Source organism: Trichosurus vulpecula, chromosome 6 (assembly GCF_011100635.1).
Source record: "Trichosurus vulpecula isolate mTriVul1 chromosome 6, mTriVul1.pri, whole genome shotgun sequence".
Lineage (NCBI taxonomy): Eukaryota > Metazoa > Chordata > Mammalia > Diprotodontia > Phalangeridae > Trichosurus > Trichosurus vulpecula.
In genome coordinates, this window is record NC_050578.1 from 195,620,500 (window position 1) to 195,638,661 (window position 18,162).

Genomic DNA, 18,162 nt, shown 5'->3' on the forward strand with positions numbered 1-18,162 from the left:
TCTTTTCTCTCTAGGGTTTCAGAGCACAGGGTGCTCCACTGGATTCTGTCCTGGGCCCTCTTCTCTTCTTCTTGTATACTATTTCACTTGGTGATCTCATTAACTCCCATGGATTTGGTTAGCATTTCTATGCTGATGATTCTCAAATATATTTATCCAGCCCTAACCTCTTTCTTGAACTCTACTCTTGCATCTCCAACTGCCTTTAAGATATCTGAAATTGGATGTCCTATGTTCAGGACAAAGTGAACTGATTATCTTTCAAATCCAAACTCATTACCTTTTCCCCTAAATCCCCCCCACTTCTGAACTTCCCTATTACTTTTGAGGGCGCCACCACCCTCCTACTCCTCCAGGTTCACAACATTAGTGTCATCCTTCACTTCTCACTCTTTCTCACCTCCAATGTCCAACCTGTTGCCAAGGGCTATTGATTTAATTTTTAAAGCATCTCTCTAATATGTCCCTTTCTCTCCTCTGATAATGTCACCACCACAATGCAGGCCCTTACCACCTCATGCTTGGACTATTGCAATAGCCTATTGGTGAGTCTACCTGCTTTAAATCTTTCCCCATTCCAATCCATCCTTTGTTCATCTGCCAAAATGATTTTCTTAAAGTGCTGGTTCGCCCACGTCATTCCCTTACTCAATAAACTCCAGTGGCTACATGTCACTTCTAGGATCAAACATAAAATCCCCTGTTGGGCATTCAGAGCCCTTCATAGATGAGTGCCCCCTCCCCACCTTTCCTCCTTTATTTTTATACCTTACACCCGTGCTTACATACTTGACTCAGTGCCACTGGCTCCAGGCACTTTCTTGGGCTGTTCCCCATGCCTGGACTATACTCTCTCCTCATGTCCACCGCCTGGCTTCCTTCAAGCCCCAGCTAAAATTTGCCTTCTACAGGAAACCTATCTCAGTTCCTCTGAATTCTAATGTCTTTCCTTTCTTAGTTATTACTTATAAATAACTTGCTTGTACACATTTGTTTGCTTCTTTTCTCCCCCATTAGATTGTGAGCTCCTTGAGGGCAGAGACCATCTTCCAGCTTTCCTTATATTCCTGGCACTTATTACAGTGCCTGGAACATGGTAGGCACCTAATAAATGTTTATTGATGTCCCCCTATCCCCCTACTCACATAGCTAGTGTGACTGACCTCAGGTAACATTTGTAAGATTTGAACTCAAGTCTTCTTGATAATGGGGAAGCTTGGTGGTACAGTGGATAGAGCATCAGGTCTGGAGTCAGGAAGACTCATCCTCTTAAGTTCAAATGTGGCCTCAGACACTTAGTAATTCTGTGACCCTGGGCAAGTCACTTAACTCTGTGTGCCTCTGTTTTCTCAGCTATAAAATGAGCTGGAGAAAGAAATGGCAAACCACTCCAGTATTGTTGCCAAGAAAGCCCCATAGGAGGTCATGAAGAGTTGGATATGACAGAAACAACAACAAACTTCTTGACAATGAATCTAGCATTCTCTTCCCTAGCCACCCAGCTCAGACTCATACCCTGAGGTAAAATTGGGTAGATCTCTGTCTTCCTGAAGACTCAGAAGAATTAGCCTACTAGTGTCATAGAAATACCTAAAGTTAATGGAGAAAGGTGAGCATGTTTCTGGGGTCACCCTATGTGGGTAGGTTTTTCTTTATTGAAAGCTTGTCATAGCTTAATGAAATGAAAGGCATCATCTAGGGGTTTCCTATGTATGGATGGGGAGGGAGAGAGAGGGAAGGAAAGACAACAGTTGAACAACATGGAAGAGCACACTGGTAAGCCTCAAAGTACAAAAATCATCACAGAAAGGCTTCTAGCATGCTGCAAAAAACTTTTATGGAGGATTGCTGATAAATCATGGGAAAATATTCCATCAGATATAAAATCTTGTGATTTCTCTTCATGGTGGGACTGTCTGCCTGGATGAAATCCCAGAATCAAAAATAGTAGATATGATATAATATGAAGACATTTGGACTTACAAAAGATCTCTGGGTTTGAGTCTTGGCTTTACCACTTCTAAGATACACAATCCTGAGCAAGTTAACAAGCCTCAGCCTCCTTATTTGTAAGATGAAGGGAGAATGTGGCTGGGATAACATTTTCTCATCCTGATCACCAGACTATTATTGTGAGACTAAATAGATGTTTATTTTATAGATATAATTATATATATCAATTCATATATAACGTCAATTCGATATAATGTCAACTCATATAAGATAATATCATATATAATTATATTAATAAAATAACAATGCACACACATCCTTGCACATGTTTTATACTTACTACAATGTGTCTGTATTGTTTTCTATAATAGAGTATAAGCTCCTTGAAGGCAAGGACTTCATATTGTTTGTCTTATTAGACACTTAATAAATGATTGTTTATGGATACTTTGAAGGCAAATATAACAGAGAGGAGCTGAGTCTGACATAAATAAGTTTCATTGAATTTCCATTTCTTACTGGTTATTCATCATAAGCCTCTGTCTGACAATTAAGGTATCCACAGAAAAATACACTATGTTTTCCTATGCCACCCACTGCAACATTTATAGATGCTTAAAATTGAGCAGGCAGAGGGTATAGAAAACACAGGGGACCAGTCTATGAAGCAGGTTTGAAGCCATGTCAGCCTAGAGCATGATACATGAAAAGAAGTGTAAGATGTTGAAAACTCAAAAGGTTAAAATGTATGTTTCCTCAGATTGGGCTTACCCAGAATAGCTGTGCCTGGTCAAATTAAGCTATTCTTTGACCTTTCTGGGAGTGAGCATTTTTCATAGCTGTCAGTACTCAGAGCATGAACCCAGCAATATCATTAAGGGAGACATCCTGGCTGGACAACCTGGGGGAATCAAGGCTGATGAATCATGACCTGGCCACTTAATAAAGAGAAGCAAAACAAACTATGTATGTTGATCTAGTGAGCTAATAAGGGTGTTTCTTTCTAGAATCCCTTCCTAGCTTCACAAGTGTCGAAATGCTAGAAGAAACCTCTTGGAAAACACTCAGAAATTAGATATGGTCCAAAGAAATGTTTGAGAATTTTGCCCAGATTTATACATGTAAGTCATCCAGAAAAGCACAGACACAAGAGAATGATTACAGCTCCATAGCATAGTACGTGAAATAGAAACCCATCAGGAGGATTTGAATAACCACCTAGAAATAATGGACAAATGTTGGCTAGAGAAATGAGACCATAGATTTAAAGATGGAGAGAAATGTAGAGATGAGCTAGTTTAGCCCTGTCATTTCCCAGATGAAGAATGGGAGGCCCAAAGTGGTCACGTGACTCACCCAAGAAAACATGACCCGTGCATAACAATAATAGTAATAGCTCCTATTTATTTATTACCTTACGTGTATTTCCTCATTTGCTCCTCACAAAGACCCATGATGTAGATGCTATTTTTTGTTCCAATTTTTCAAAAAAGGAAACAGGCTCATTATGGACAAATGAGTTGCCCAAGGTTACGTGATTAGTAAGAAGTAAAGCCAAGACTTGAATTGAAATCCCCTTACATGAAATTTAAATTCTTTCCACTATAACCTGCTACCTCTGACATTTTGTGACTTGCTCTACTGAACAATCCATGACATAGTTAAAATATTAAGTTCAACTTGAACATATAATAATAATAACAGATAATCCATGAAAAAGTTAAAAATTAAATCCGACTTGAGCTAACAATAATGGCAGCTAATGTCTATATATCATTTACTAAGGGCTTTATAAATGTTATCTCGTTTGATCTTCACAGCAACTCTGGAAGGCAGATGCTATTATCATGTCCATTTTATAGATGAGGAAAGTGAGGCAGAGGTTAAGTGACTTGTTCAGGGTCACATAGCTAGTTAAGTGTCCGAGGATGGATTTGAACTCAGGCCTGATTTAAACTTTGACTCCAGGCCTGGCACCCAATGCACTGCGTCATCACAGCGATCATCATCACTCCATGTACTACATCACAGAACCATAGACTATCAAAGTTTCAAAGGACCTTAGGAACAATCTACTCTACCCCTCCATTTTACAGATGAGGAAATACCCTTGGAAAGGGAAAGTGGTAGCCCAGGGTCATGATTGGAGACCCGGTCTCTTGACTAGTTCATTGGCTTCTTTCGCAATAGTCCCACTACATCTCACCTAAGTTTATGATTCTTTTTGATCATGAGGTTCCCAAAGAAACTAACTATTGAGGATATTAGAGCCCTGTTGCTTATTCAAGCCTATTTTTGTTTCTCTCCCTAAGCATCAGTAAGGACAAGCAATGGTGTAGCTGTGTGACTTCTCATATTTGTTGTTAGTCTTCACCAAGCTACACCAATAATCTGGAAGTAGCCATGAAATTTAGGAGTGTCTGTCTATATCCCACACAGAGGCATCGAGGGTCTAGTAGAATGGGAGGTCCTTAAAAACAGAGCCTGTTGTGCTTCTGTTTTTACATCTCCAGAGCCAAGCATGGTGCCTGGAACATAGGAGGTGCTTAAAAACACTTGTTCCCTTCCTCTTCTCTTTGTTCAGTTGGTCCCTTCAACCATAGTTCTTTGATTCTATGAACTGAACTTCCCATTTCTACTAGGAAAAAAAAAGTCTGGTCTCGTGCAATAATCTCTCAGATATGAATCTAGAGACTTGGTTAATCCTCATAAGCCACATTTCTCTGCTAACTTCTTCATCTGAAGACCAAGCTCTGAATCAGTCAGGCTCTATGCAGATGCATGCAAACAGTTAGAAAACTGAAAAAGAACTTTATTTCTTTAAGACACAAAAGCCAAGATCTATCTTGTCTCAATCAAAGCCTTGACTAGAAGGAAACACAATTTTACATAGCAGAGGAAAAGTCAGCAGATGCAGCAGGGGCAGACTTTCACAGCAGAACAAACCCAAATGTGCATTCCCCTAAAACTTTGTTTCGCAGAGTAGGGGTTCTCTAATAACTCTGCTAGAGAGCAGGGCTGGAGAATAGATAAGTTCTTGATAATCATCACAGGTGAGCATTTTGAAAAAAAATATTTTATTGAAGCCTTTGGTTTTCCCATCATCTTTATTTTCGGAGACATCCTTTGTCTCCCCCTCCCCAGTAAATTTTATTTTGTAACAAAAAGTCAACCCCCAAGAGTAGTTTGGCAAAGCCAATGAACACAATGATGAGCCTGTTAATACATGCAGCATTTAATTACTATCATTTTCTACCTCTTCAGCAAAAGAAATAGCATGTGCTTTCCCCACTCTGCCTAAGACAAAATCTTGGTCATTATAATCACAGAGTTTAGTTGTTTATCTGTTGCTATTGTTGCAGTGAGTCCATTGTTCAGAAAGTCATTGTATTTGGTGTCTTTTAGTTTCCACTAAACAGTAACTTCCAGAGAGAAAGGTGGCTTCCTCCAGCTTTGTTAAGAGTTATGGGGAGAGTCCCCATTTGGGAGATGAGAGCTATCTCTAACTTCTTTCCATTGTCTTCTAGGAGATGAGCAGATAAGCTGCCATTTGTGATTCATTATTACCTGATGAATTTAAACATGTCTTTTCAAACATGTTCCACGTTTTTTCAAGAGCTCAAGGGCTATGTATCACCATGGTTCCCAACGAAAAAATTCATGAGGTCTGTATTCATGTGCCTTTGTGATCAATGAAAGTGCTATTGAATAAAGTCCTGGTTCTGGGTCCTGCTCTGCCCCTAATTAATCTGGTGACCTGGGAAGGGTCTGGAATTAAACAGGAAAATGTATACCAGAAGGAGTACACACAAGTAAAATCTATGAAAATTACTTTAGGCTCTAGCAAAATCTACATAAGAAGCCAATCTTTCATTATTATGGCAACTTTACTATTATCTTAGGCAAATGTGCAAAATCTTTAGCTGATTCTTGTCTCTTTCTCAGCATTTGTGGAATTTGCAGATGAAATTGGGCTCTGCTATATGAGTGAACCAATATTCTTCCTTTTCATTTTTTACTGAGTTCACAAATGCTCCTTCAGCCCCCTAGCAAAAATACTTGTGCTAGGTAACATTCCCATGTCCAAAGGCTTTGATATTTTCCTGAGTCCTGGAGTCACTTGGACATAAAGGACCAGGTTAAGGGGGACTGCCAGAGAGGTGAGGGTCCTCTGGGGACAGAGCAGAGCTACATGCAGGTGAACTCTTTGGGATAACTGGGATAAGCAGCTCTGTAAGTCCATCTAGAGGAAAGGTGACTGGACTTTGAGGCAGAGGATCTGAGTTTGAGTGCCTGCTCTGCTGTGTAGTAGAATACTAGCTGTAAAGCAGGTTTTTAATGTCTCAAGACCTTGATTTTCTTGTCTATAAAATAGGAATAATAACATTTGCCCTGTTTTCTCTTTCTCAAGGCTATTAGGAAGAACTTTATTATCAACTGTGCTTGTTCATCCCTTAGAAGAGGATCAATGACATCATGGGGGGGGTGATGTCTGACTTGGGCATGAATTGAATTTAAGTGAGGCAGAGTTGGACAAAATCATCAGCCTCACTCTCTTTTCCATAGTCATCATAGTCCCTTGGCAAGACAAAAATCAGGACGACTGTCGATGGTCTGAGATGCAGTGGATGGCCTTGGCATCTTAGATGTCTGACCAAGCTCTAAGCATTCCAAAGAACCTGTTTCAGCTGCCTTTATGACTGTTGGATCAAAATTGGATCCAAAGGAAAAATAACTTGATAGATCAAATCAACAAGCATTTATTAAGTGTTTACTTTGTTTTAAGCTCTGGGTACACGCACACACACACACACACACACACATACACACACACACACACACACACACACACACACACCTGAAACAGATATTGTTCTCAAGGAATTTTCATTATATTTAACTAAGCCAAAATTTACCTGGAATACCAAATTCAGTAAGAAATGAAGAAAATGACAACAGAATCAAAACCCAAGGGAAAGTAGCACAGACTCTAAAAAGACAGGAATAAACACTACATGGGGGAAGGGTGTGGGACAATTAAATACAATTAAATAACTGGCTATAATAATTATCAATTAAATATAAAATTATTTTTTTCATAGGATCATGACAAAATTCTATAATCACACAATCTGGGTTGAACAGAACCTTGGAAACTATGTAGTCCAATATGTCCTGAATAAAAATCACTAACAAGTCACTATCTTTAATATAACAGAGATTACATTACATAGCACTTACTATAGGCCAGACATTGGGTTGAGTGCTTTACAGTGATAATCTCATTTCATCCTCACAACAACCCTGGGAGGTAGGTACTATTACTATTCCCACATTACAGATGAGGAAGCTGAGTCAAACAGAGGTTGAGCAACTTGTCTGGGATCCCATAGTCAGTAAGTGCTTGATGCTGGATTTGTACTCAAATCTGCTTGACTCTTGGCACAGCACCCTATCCACAGTGCCATTTATGCAGCTTCTGATTGTAGACTTCTAGGTGTGCCATGACAACCTCGCAATGCATTCAATTCTACTCATTTATAACTCTAACTGGTCTTCCCCTCTCCCCTTTATCAAAACATAATTTGCTCCCTGCAGCCTCCACCAACAGGTTTTAGGTTTTGTACCAGGAAGAACAAAGTTTATCAATTTTTTGCATAATAACCTTTCAAAGATTTGAAGACACTGAGATCTTCTTACACCTAGTCCTCCATTCTTTCATCTACAAATTCACTGTCTCCTATTTCTCTCCTGGAAGAGTACTCACTGCTCCCTGGGGTGTATAAGGGATACATTCAGAGATACATTCACCAATAAAAACCAATTAGTCTATTCTGAACCAAGGATTGAGCAGTGGTGACCACTCTTTATATTTCAACTGGCTTCAATAAGGTCTTACATGACCCCACTACCTACTCACCTTCTCCCCTTCCTGCCCATAGATAGAACAGCACAATGGTTTCCTTTCTAAAGTGTCTCTTTTCTCCTGGGAATATTAAGATACATATCAGCTCCCTGAGTTGATGCCTTTTTCCAACGTGCCATATAGCCTCTGTCCTAAGGCTTCACTCTTTTGATCTCTTATTGGCTCAGATGATGATATTAGGCTAGGTGGGGTATATTGGGTAGCATTGGGTTAGTCCTGAGGGAGAAGAGTCAGTTATCTGTCCTGGGATTCACTAATGTAACCTCAGACCCATTTATTCTCCTGGGGTCCTTAAGCCTGAGTCAAGAATTCCTGTGACCAAATCGTGTTGACCTCTTATGGAATTATACAGTAGAGTGGGAAACAACCTGAGATTTTAGAGAGTTCACTCACTTATTTTCAATATGAGGAATCTGAGCTCCCTAACAGTGAAGTACCCTCCCCAGGATTACACAGTTAGTAGTAAGGAGTGCAACCAAGAAGAGGACCTAGGTGTCCTAACTCCCAGCCCAATGCATTCTACATTATACTGCCTTCCATACTACCCAGATTTCACCTCTCAGAGAGAAATTTTTTTCTGATAAACATATTCCAACTATTTTGAGGATCATAGATCCAAACCTGGAAGAGATCTTACAGTTTAACTCTCTCATTTTGATGATAAGGAAACTGAGGCCCAAGGTGGTTAAGTGACTCACCCAAGGTCACAAGAACAGAAAACATCATGAATTTAACATGACTCTAAGTGCTCTGACTCCAGATCCCGTGCTTTTTCTTAGAATGTTATCTCTCTCTGGATTCTTTGAACTTTTAAAGCCAATCCACAGTAATAGAAAAATGCTTAAATCAAAAGAATAAATCAATAATAGAATTTCAGGCATCAGTTGAGGTAATACTTTTTGGGGAGGGGTCAAAGGCTCCCTCCTAATGTCTTTGTAGTCAACCACATGCTCTGCCTATGCATGAATTCAATATTATTCAGGAAGATCTAGTTCAACTGCAGTTATAAAAGAGATCAAGAAAGGTCAGAAATTAAAGGGAGTTGCCTGAAAGAAATCTGCCTGGCAAGTGTGATTTCTGCTTAGGAGTGTTTTTTCCTCAAAATTGCATACTCCATTATTTGTTGCTAGACTATGATGCAATTTAAATGGATGAGATTTGAATTGAAAAGGTAAAAAAAGTTTAGCCTTCCCATCCTAAGTGACCTAGGGCATCTCATGCTATAATGTAGAAGAAAAAAGGGAAGGCTATGTGAGCTCAGATCCCAATGAAAATTTTAAGCATGAATACTTTCAAATATTATTTTTTAAAAAATCCAACTCCAAAATAATCACAGATACTATAAACCTGGTTAAATCATATGCTAAATTATAATCATCATGCTGGTCTGGAGTCTCTTTCCTATTATCCTTGGGTAAAATCAAGTACATTGGTAGCTATTTTTTAGGGAAAATATGGCAGTATGTTCTTCATGCTGCAAATAGCAGGTTTTTTTATTGCATTGAGCTCTGGAATATTTCAGGGCCTTCCTAATTAGATCTGCATTCATCAAAACAATTCATCCTAGTCATTTATATTGAAAAAACAAAGTGGATGAACAACACATAATACCAAGATTACAGCACTCAAGAGGATGGGCAGGCTATTGAGTTAGATAATCAGTAAAAATATCTTGGACAGGCTCTTTAATATCAGGGACCATAATTTATTAGTAAAAAGAGAGCTGACTGGAGCACTTTTGTGAAATTGTGTGTTTTTTTCAAGGATCCCATGATATTTATTGCCACAAAAATCCTTCTTTTTAATAATAAATAGTTTAAAGTGCTTGATGGTTTCCAAAGTCCTTTAGATAACATTATTTCATTTGATGCTCATAAAACCCCTGTTAGGTACTAAAGGCACTAGAGGGATTATTACCTCTATTTTACTGATGAGGAAACTGAGGCTCAGAGATGTTGAATGACTTACCTATGATCTCTCAAGTCCTGTTGAAGACTGGCTTTAGACCTAGATTTTCCTGCTTCAGAATGCCTTCTGCTACTTTTTTTAATACCAGTGTTCTCCTTGTGGCTATATGGCTTCTTATCTTGGAATTTCATGGCCTCTGATTAATCCCAACAGCAGATAACCCAAATGGGGGCAAAACACAGATTGTGGGCAGAAGAATACTTCAGCAAATAACCAATAATTTGTGAGAAGTGGTGTAAAATATGTAAAATCAATGACACTTGTGACTCTAAGAATCTGATCCTATAATGAAAGCAAGGGCAGTTGGAGTATTAATGTAACCAAAAGGACAACACAGAACACACAGAGTGGGTCTAGCACGGAGGATTTTCAGACAGACATGAACAAGTTGGGAAGGGTTGCCATCTGCATTAATGGAGGACTTATCCATAGCAATCTCTCTCTCTCTCTCTCTTTCTATTTATCCATCCTCTCTATCTATCTCTACACACCTACATCTCTATCAATCTAGCTAGCTAGCTACATATGTGAGTGTAAGTTTGCCACAGAATCCTCAAGGAAGCCCCAAATGTAGGACTAGATTAATCTGCTTTGGTCCAGGCCACAGATATTGATTTTATGATCCTCACGACTTTTAATTATGAGTGGTGTTAGTTCTAATGATCATTAAGTTAGTACATCTGTTGCCACAGTAGCCCAGCGCTTTGATGTTCGGAGTGATTAATCTCCTTAATTAGCATTTGACACTTGTTAGCCTTTAGCTCAACACTACTAGCAATTTTTCTAGCTCAAACCTTCACCTGGGTCCATAGACCAGAGGTACGGGTTCAGAATTTAGAGGACATTCATCAGACCACTATACGTGGTCAAAAACCTTGGAAATGCCAGTGGGAATTGGAATGTCAGGACCTTTTAACATTAGTTAAGATATGTTGGGAGTACATTGTTGTTTCTGCCCTCACAAATTGGAGAGGTTATAAATCAGACAACATCTTTCTCTGCCGATTGCCAGACTGTTTGAATGATTAAACACCACCACCCAAGAATAAGGCAAGACTATGACACTTGTGATTTCAGAGGCCTAGTCCTATTCTGGCCTTCAGTAGACGTTTTAGAAAGGCAGGTTGATTGGTTTAATGGTGTAATTATTAAGCACTGTGTTTGGCACTGTGGGAGACAAAAATAAATTTTATTTTTTTTTAATATACCAGTGATTTAAAATGCCTTCATTTATTTATCCATTGAAATACATATGTGTATTGAACTAAAATTTGAGGAGCACATTAAAAAAAAGTTGATTAATTACTTTGGTTCTGTGTATGTATTTATATGTAGTAAGTATGCCTAGACATCATCATGGGCTTCACTGTTTCCACTTTTTTTTATTTATTTAATATTTTTAGTTTTCAGCATTGATTTTCACAAGAGTTTGAATTACAAATTTTCTCCCCATTTCTACCCTCCCCCCCACTCCAAGATGGCATATATTCTGATTGCCCTGTTCCTCACTCAGCCCTCCCTTCTGTCACCCCACTCCCCCCCATTCCCTTTTCCCTTATTTCTTGTAGAGCAAGATAGATTTCTATGACCCATTCACTGTGTATCTTATTTCCTAGTTGCTTGCAAAAACATTTTTGAACATGTTTTTAAAACTTTTAGTTCCAAATTCCCTCCCCTCTTCCTTCCCCACCCATGCTCCCTAAGAAGGCAAGCAATTCAACGTAGGTCACATGTGTATCATTATGTAAAACCCTTCCACAATACTCATGTTGTGAAAGACTAACTATATTTTACTCCTTCCTATCCTATCCCCATTTATTCAATTTTCTCACTTGACCCTGTCCCTTTTCAAAAGTGTTTGCTTTTGATTACCTCTCCCCCTATCTGCCCTCCCTTCTGTCGTCCCCCCTTTTTCATCTCCTTCCTCCTCTTTTTCTGGCCCAATTGAGTGTGTATGTTATTCCTTCCTCAGGTCAAATCCAATGAGAACAAGATTCATTCATTCCTCCTCACCTGCCCCCTCTACCATTCCAACGAACTGCTTTTTGTTGCCACTTTTATGCATCTTTACCCCATTCTATCTCTCCCTTTCTCCCTCTCTCAATATATTCCTCTCTCATCCCTTAATTTGATTTTATATTTTTAGATATTATCCCTTCATATTCAACTCACTTGTGCCCTCTGTCTAGATAGATAGATAGACATGTATATCTACGTATATATGTATGTATATTCCCTTCAGCTACCCTAATATTGAGATATCATGAATTATAAATGTCATCTTTCCATGTAGGAATGTAAACAAAACAGCACAACTTTAGTAAGTCCCTTATGATTTCTCTTTCTTGTTTACCTTTTCATACTTCTCTTGATTCTTGTGTATGAAAGTCAAATTTTCTATTCAGCTTTGGTCTTTTCACTGAGAAAGCTTGAAAGTCCTCTATTATATTCGGTTTTGGTGGGTAGGTGATTCTTGGTTTTAATCCTAGCTCCACTGACCTCCAGAATATCATATCCCTAGCCCTTCAATCCCTAGATGTAGAAGCTGCTAGATTTTGTGTTATCCTGATTGTCTTTCCGTAATACTCAAATTGTTTCTTCCTGGCTGCTTACAGTATTTTCTCCTTGATCTGGGAGCTCTGGAATTTGGTGACAATATTCCTAGGAGTTTTCCATTTGGGATCTTTTTCAGGAGGTGATCAGTGGATTCTTTTAATTTCTATTTTACCCTCTGACTCTAGAATATCAGGGCAGTTCTCCTTGATAATTTCTTGAAAGATGATATCTAGGCTCTTTTTTTGATCATGGCTTTCAGATAGTCCAATAATTTTTTAAATTATCTCTCCTGGGTCTATTTTCCAGGTCAGTGGTTTTTCCAATGAGATATTTCACATTGTCTTCCATTTTTTCATTCCTTTGGTTCTGTTTTATAATATCTTGATTTCTCATAAAGTCACTAGTACTTGCTCCAATCTAATTTTTAAGGTAGTATTTTCTTCAGTGGTCTTTTGGACCTACTTTTCCATTTGGCTAGTTCTGCCTTTCAGGGCATTCTTCTCCTCATTGGCTTTTTGGAGCTCTTTTGCCATTTGAGTTAGTCTGTTTTTTAAGGTTTTATTTTCTTCAGTATTTTTTTGGGATCTCCTTTAGGAAGTCATTGACTTGTTTTTCATGGTTTTCTCACATCACTCTCATTTCTGTTCCCAAGTTTTCCTCTACTTCTCTAACTTGCTTTTCCAAATTCTTTTTGAGCTCTTCCATGGCCTGAGACCAGTTCACATTTTTCTTGGAGGCTCTTGATGTAGGCTTTTTGACTGTTGACTTCTTCTGACTGTATGTTTTGGTGCTCTTTGTCACCAAAAAAAGATTCCAAAGTCTAAGTCTGAATCTGAGTCCATTTTCCCTGCCTATTCGTGTTCCCATCCAACTACTTGACCCTTGAGTTTTTCATCAGGGTATGACAGCTTGTACAGTATAGAGTACTTTGTCCCAAGCTTGAGGGGCTGCACTATTTTTTTTCAGAGCTATTTCTACACAGCAAGCTCTGCCACACCAGCGCTCCCCCTCCCCCAAGGACTGCCAACCCAGACTGGACTCAGATCTACGCAGGCTCTGCACTCCAGCTCTGATCAACCACTTAATTCCTCCCATCAAGTGGGCCTGGGGCTGGAAGCAACTGTAGCTGTATTTCTGTAGCTGAACCACCTCTGCTGCCTCCAGGATGGTGGCCTAACCGCGAACTCCTTTCACTCTGTCTCTACAGTTTTTTTCCCACTATCCTTCTCTGTTGTCTTTGCTGTTTTGGGGTTGATAAGTCTGGTAACTGCCACAGCTCACTGATTCAGGGCTCCAGGACCTGCTCCACCCAGCTCCTGGTCTGGTTGGTCCGGGCGCCCATGCTGAGCTCTGCTCCACTCTGCTTGCCGTTCCATGTGATAGACCTTACCCAGTGACCATCCAGGCTGTCCTGGGCTGGAGCCCTGCTTCCCTCTGCTGTTTTGTGGGTTCTGCAGTTCTAGCATTTGTTCAGAGCCATTTTTATAGGTTTTTGGAGGCTCCTTGGGGAGAGCTTTAGGCATGTCCCTGCTTTCCAGCCACCCTCTTGGCTCCGCCCCTGAGAGAGTCTCAAAAATAAATTTTAGATGAAGAATATCCTCTGAAACTTGACAAAGAATCTGGAGTAGCTCCATCAAAATTAGAGATAGTAGATGTGAATTAATTATCTATTTCTGCTACGTCGTAGCTATATGAACTTGGACACTTAATCATCCTGGGTCCATGTTCCCTTACCTGTAAAGTGAGAAGAATGATATTTACACTAGTTACTTAACAGTGTCATTATGAGAATCTATTTAAGGTTCACAGGGTCATAAGTTTCAGAGCTGGAACCACTATATTTCTAACACCACATTTTCCAGATGAAGAAACCAAGGTCCAGGATGGTTAGGTGACTTGCCCAAGCTCATAAGTTTAGCTAGCAGCAGAACAATTAGTAGGACCCAGTGAAATATAGTTATGGACCTATAGAATCAGAGATTCAGATCTGAAAGGTATCTTAATTTATAGCTGAGTCAAAGGACACTGTTAAATGTTCAGGAATACCAGAACATTCCTAGTGGTGGCTAACAAATCCCAATCTACGCTCATCATCATACTCTGTGTCAAAAGAAGGGACAAAAGACAGGAACCCTGGTACATAGGGCATGGGGATAAACACACACATAAAGCACTTAATAAAAAAATAGCCCAGAATCAATTTGCTTTTCTAACAACCATGTGAGGTAGGGATGCCCAGTGTTATGGTCCCATTTAGTCTGATAGATGACATAGGAGATAAAGCCATCAGGAAGTTGTGTTGGAATCCTGCCTTTCACCCTCCTAGCTGTGCGACTCTGTGCAAGTCACTTAAACCCTCAGCTTCAGTTTCTCTGTAAAATGGAGATTATAACAGCAACTACCTTAAAGGATTATTATTATGAGGATCAAATGAGATAAAAGAAGCAAAACATTTTGCAAACTTAAAGCACTATATACATATTATTATTATTATTTTCATTATATTAGAAAGAATAATGTCCTGGGATATAAGACATTGGTTCTACAGTAGTCCAAGCTCAGGCATCAAGTAGCCATGTGACTTTGAGAAAGTTATTTTATTTTTCAGAGCCATAGTTTCTTCATCTCTAAAATAGAGATAATGATATTGTCTGACATTGTTGTTGGAGAATCAAAGACTATGTTGTAAGTAAGATGTCATATAAAGCTAAACAATCATTATTATCTTGTTTCATTGGCATAGAAGAAAGAACAGAGCTCCAGGAAGCAAGAAACCCAGGTCCTAGTCCTCGCTCTGACACAGTGTTTCTGGGACTTTGGGTGAGGTGCTTAGCCTATCTGGGCCTCAGTTTCCTCAGTTGGAATATGAGGGTATAAGGCTCACTAAGGCCTCTCCCAGTCTGACATTCTATGTTCCTATATCTTTAACTGCTCAAACCTTCACTGGGTAAGTGTTTCTTCTGAGCAGGATTATGAGCACCTGTTCTCCCTCAGCACCACCAAAGGGTCCTGGCATTTGGGGGGAAAGCTGGTTTACACTCAGTTTAGATTCTAGCTTCACAGGATTTGGCAAAGCAGCCCCAGTCTTTCTTATTGAATCATCCTAAGAGCTAGCAGGTGTTTTTATGCATCATACCCTTTAGGGAACCACTGAAGATCCATTGTCAACCTCAGAAGACAGTTCTCCAAGCAGATCATCTCAAAAAAAGTGGAAAAGGACTGAAATTGCTCACTTAGCCTTCACTTCTTAGTGAGATCAGAAACAATACCAGGTGATTTTGTTAAGCTAAGCAAGAGGTCAGAAAAATGGTCCCCTTTTCTCTTTCCAGAGAAATTATTTTTGAGTTAACCAACACATCCCTTGCTTCCCCTGTCTCCTCTTGCTTTCCTGTTACACAAAGATTAACAGGTGTGTTTAGCAAAAGAATTTCCTCTAAGCTCAAGCAAAAATGTTTACTTTCTCCAAAAAAAGTCTGCTTTCTCTAAAATATGAGTTCTTTTCTGGGTGATGTTTATCATCTCCAAAGGGAAAAAAAACCTGGAAATTACGTACAAGAAATTTGCCTCTTCATCTGGAAATTAACTTAGATGACCAAGATCTGTCAAGTTTCTTCCATCCCTAGTGAACTTAGGGCTCTGTGATTCTACCTTTTAGGGGATTTGTAAGGATAAAATGAGACATAATGTATACTGACATTTTGGAACATCACAGGTTGGAAGGGATTTCAGAGATTACTCTGATAATAGTAAAAGGAAGAATTTTCCTCACAAAAACCTTATGAGGGGAGGAATACAGGTATTGTTACCTCAATTTTAGAGAAGAGAAAACTGGAGGGGGCAGTTAATACTTTGGTAATCCATTGGTTCTGTAATCTTATTACTATTGGTACTCCCTTCGGTGATGCAGCATAATCTACCCACGTTCTCTTCTCTTGTGATACTTTAGCAAACGTCCTTCCATAGGGCTTTCAATGGAGCTTTAGACAGCTGAGGGGCAGAAGCCTTCAATGATTTTCTTTTCTTTTTTTTGAATCAGGATATTTTATTATTATTATCCCAAAGTCTGAACCAGAAATAGAGCTGGGAAGGAGTTTTGCAAATAATATATGTGCAAGTATACTTTTTTGTCCTTTTTTGTATAATAAAATATTTGTATTAGTTGATCATCATGAAATTAACAATACAAAAGGAAATTTTAAAACTCTGAAAAACATTATAAAAAGCCAAGTATTATTTTTTCTATTATTATGTTGTCTGAACTTTGTTGATCCTTATGGAAATTGAAGTACAGAGATATCAAATGAATTTTCCGATGTAACACAGATACATGTTGGCAGAGTTTAGATCAGACCCAGTTCTCCTAATCCCCAATATACTTACCCCTCTGCCCAGAGTAACCACAATTTGGAAACCCCAAATAAGGACACATGATCAATTAACTTTGCTTTGTGGACCTGATTGGACCTGAAATGATGTTCTTGGGCTTTGGAAATAATGACAAATGATTTGCTTTTCATCAAGTAGGATGTAAGCTGTTTGAGGACAAGGACTGTTTATCCTTTTGTATTTACATCCCTAGAACAATTCCTTGCACATAACAGGCACTTAATAAACAGTTATTGGATTGTATTATGTGGCATTGGATTGGATTGGATAGAGTTAGATTGCCTTGCCTAAATTTACACAACTAATTATTGGCAGTGTCTCTTCAGTATTCTTTGCCCATAGTTCCATAGTTATCTCACCATGTGGTTACTCTATTAACAAATATATTTGTCATTGTTCCTAATTCATACCTGTGGCAAATACTCAAAATGGACTACTCTATTACTAAGATTTTTCTCTAAGAGATTTGTCATCACAATGTCTATAGCATTACTAGGTTGGCATTATTAGGAAACTAAGACAAAAGGGAAGTTAAATGACTTGCCCCAGTGCCAGATTTGAACTCAGGTCTTCCTGGATCCAGGTCTAACACTCTATCCCTTGCGACTCCTGAATGCCTCTAAATAAACTACTTCATCTCCCCAGGCCTAAAGTGTTCCTTCTCAAAAAAAGTGACAAAGGTTTTCTAATAGAGGAAGAAGACACATACACAAGTAATTCCAATACATGTTATAATGTGGTAAATGCATAGGATAGATTCAAAAGAGAAGTATGCCATATTCAGGGCCTGAAGGATCACTCCTATCTTGGGGGGATTGGGTAGGCTTTATTGAGGAGGGTAGATCAAAGTCAGTCACATGACCCTCAATTTTCATTTTATACCTCTCTAATTACATTATTCTGGGTATATAATACACACTACATACATATATATACTTATATATATATGTATACATATATATGCACAATATGATACACATATACATATGTATTCATACATGTAGCAAATCCTCCAGATGGAATTTACACAATAAGTAATATACAACACACATATATGAATGTGTACATGTATAATCTTCCTTCCTTAAACAGAATGTTGACTCATCTAGACATAGGGTTAGCCAGACAGTGTTGTGTTTAATTTTTTTTTTCAAAGGACGCTGACTATAGGGATTTGGGTACAAATGTCTTAGAGACCCTGGAAAAAGTCCAGAAAACTTTCTTTAAAAATTGCACAAATAGAGTGGTGGATGAGCAGAATAAATTAGGCACACAATACATGGTAGTAAATGACCATATATCCAAAGATCAAAGCTTATGGAACAGAAACTCATTTTTTAACCAAAGTTGCTGGGAAAAGCAGAAAACAGTAT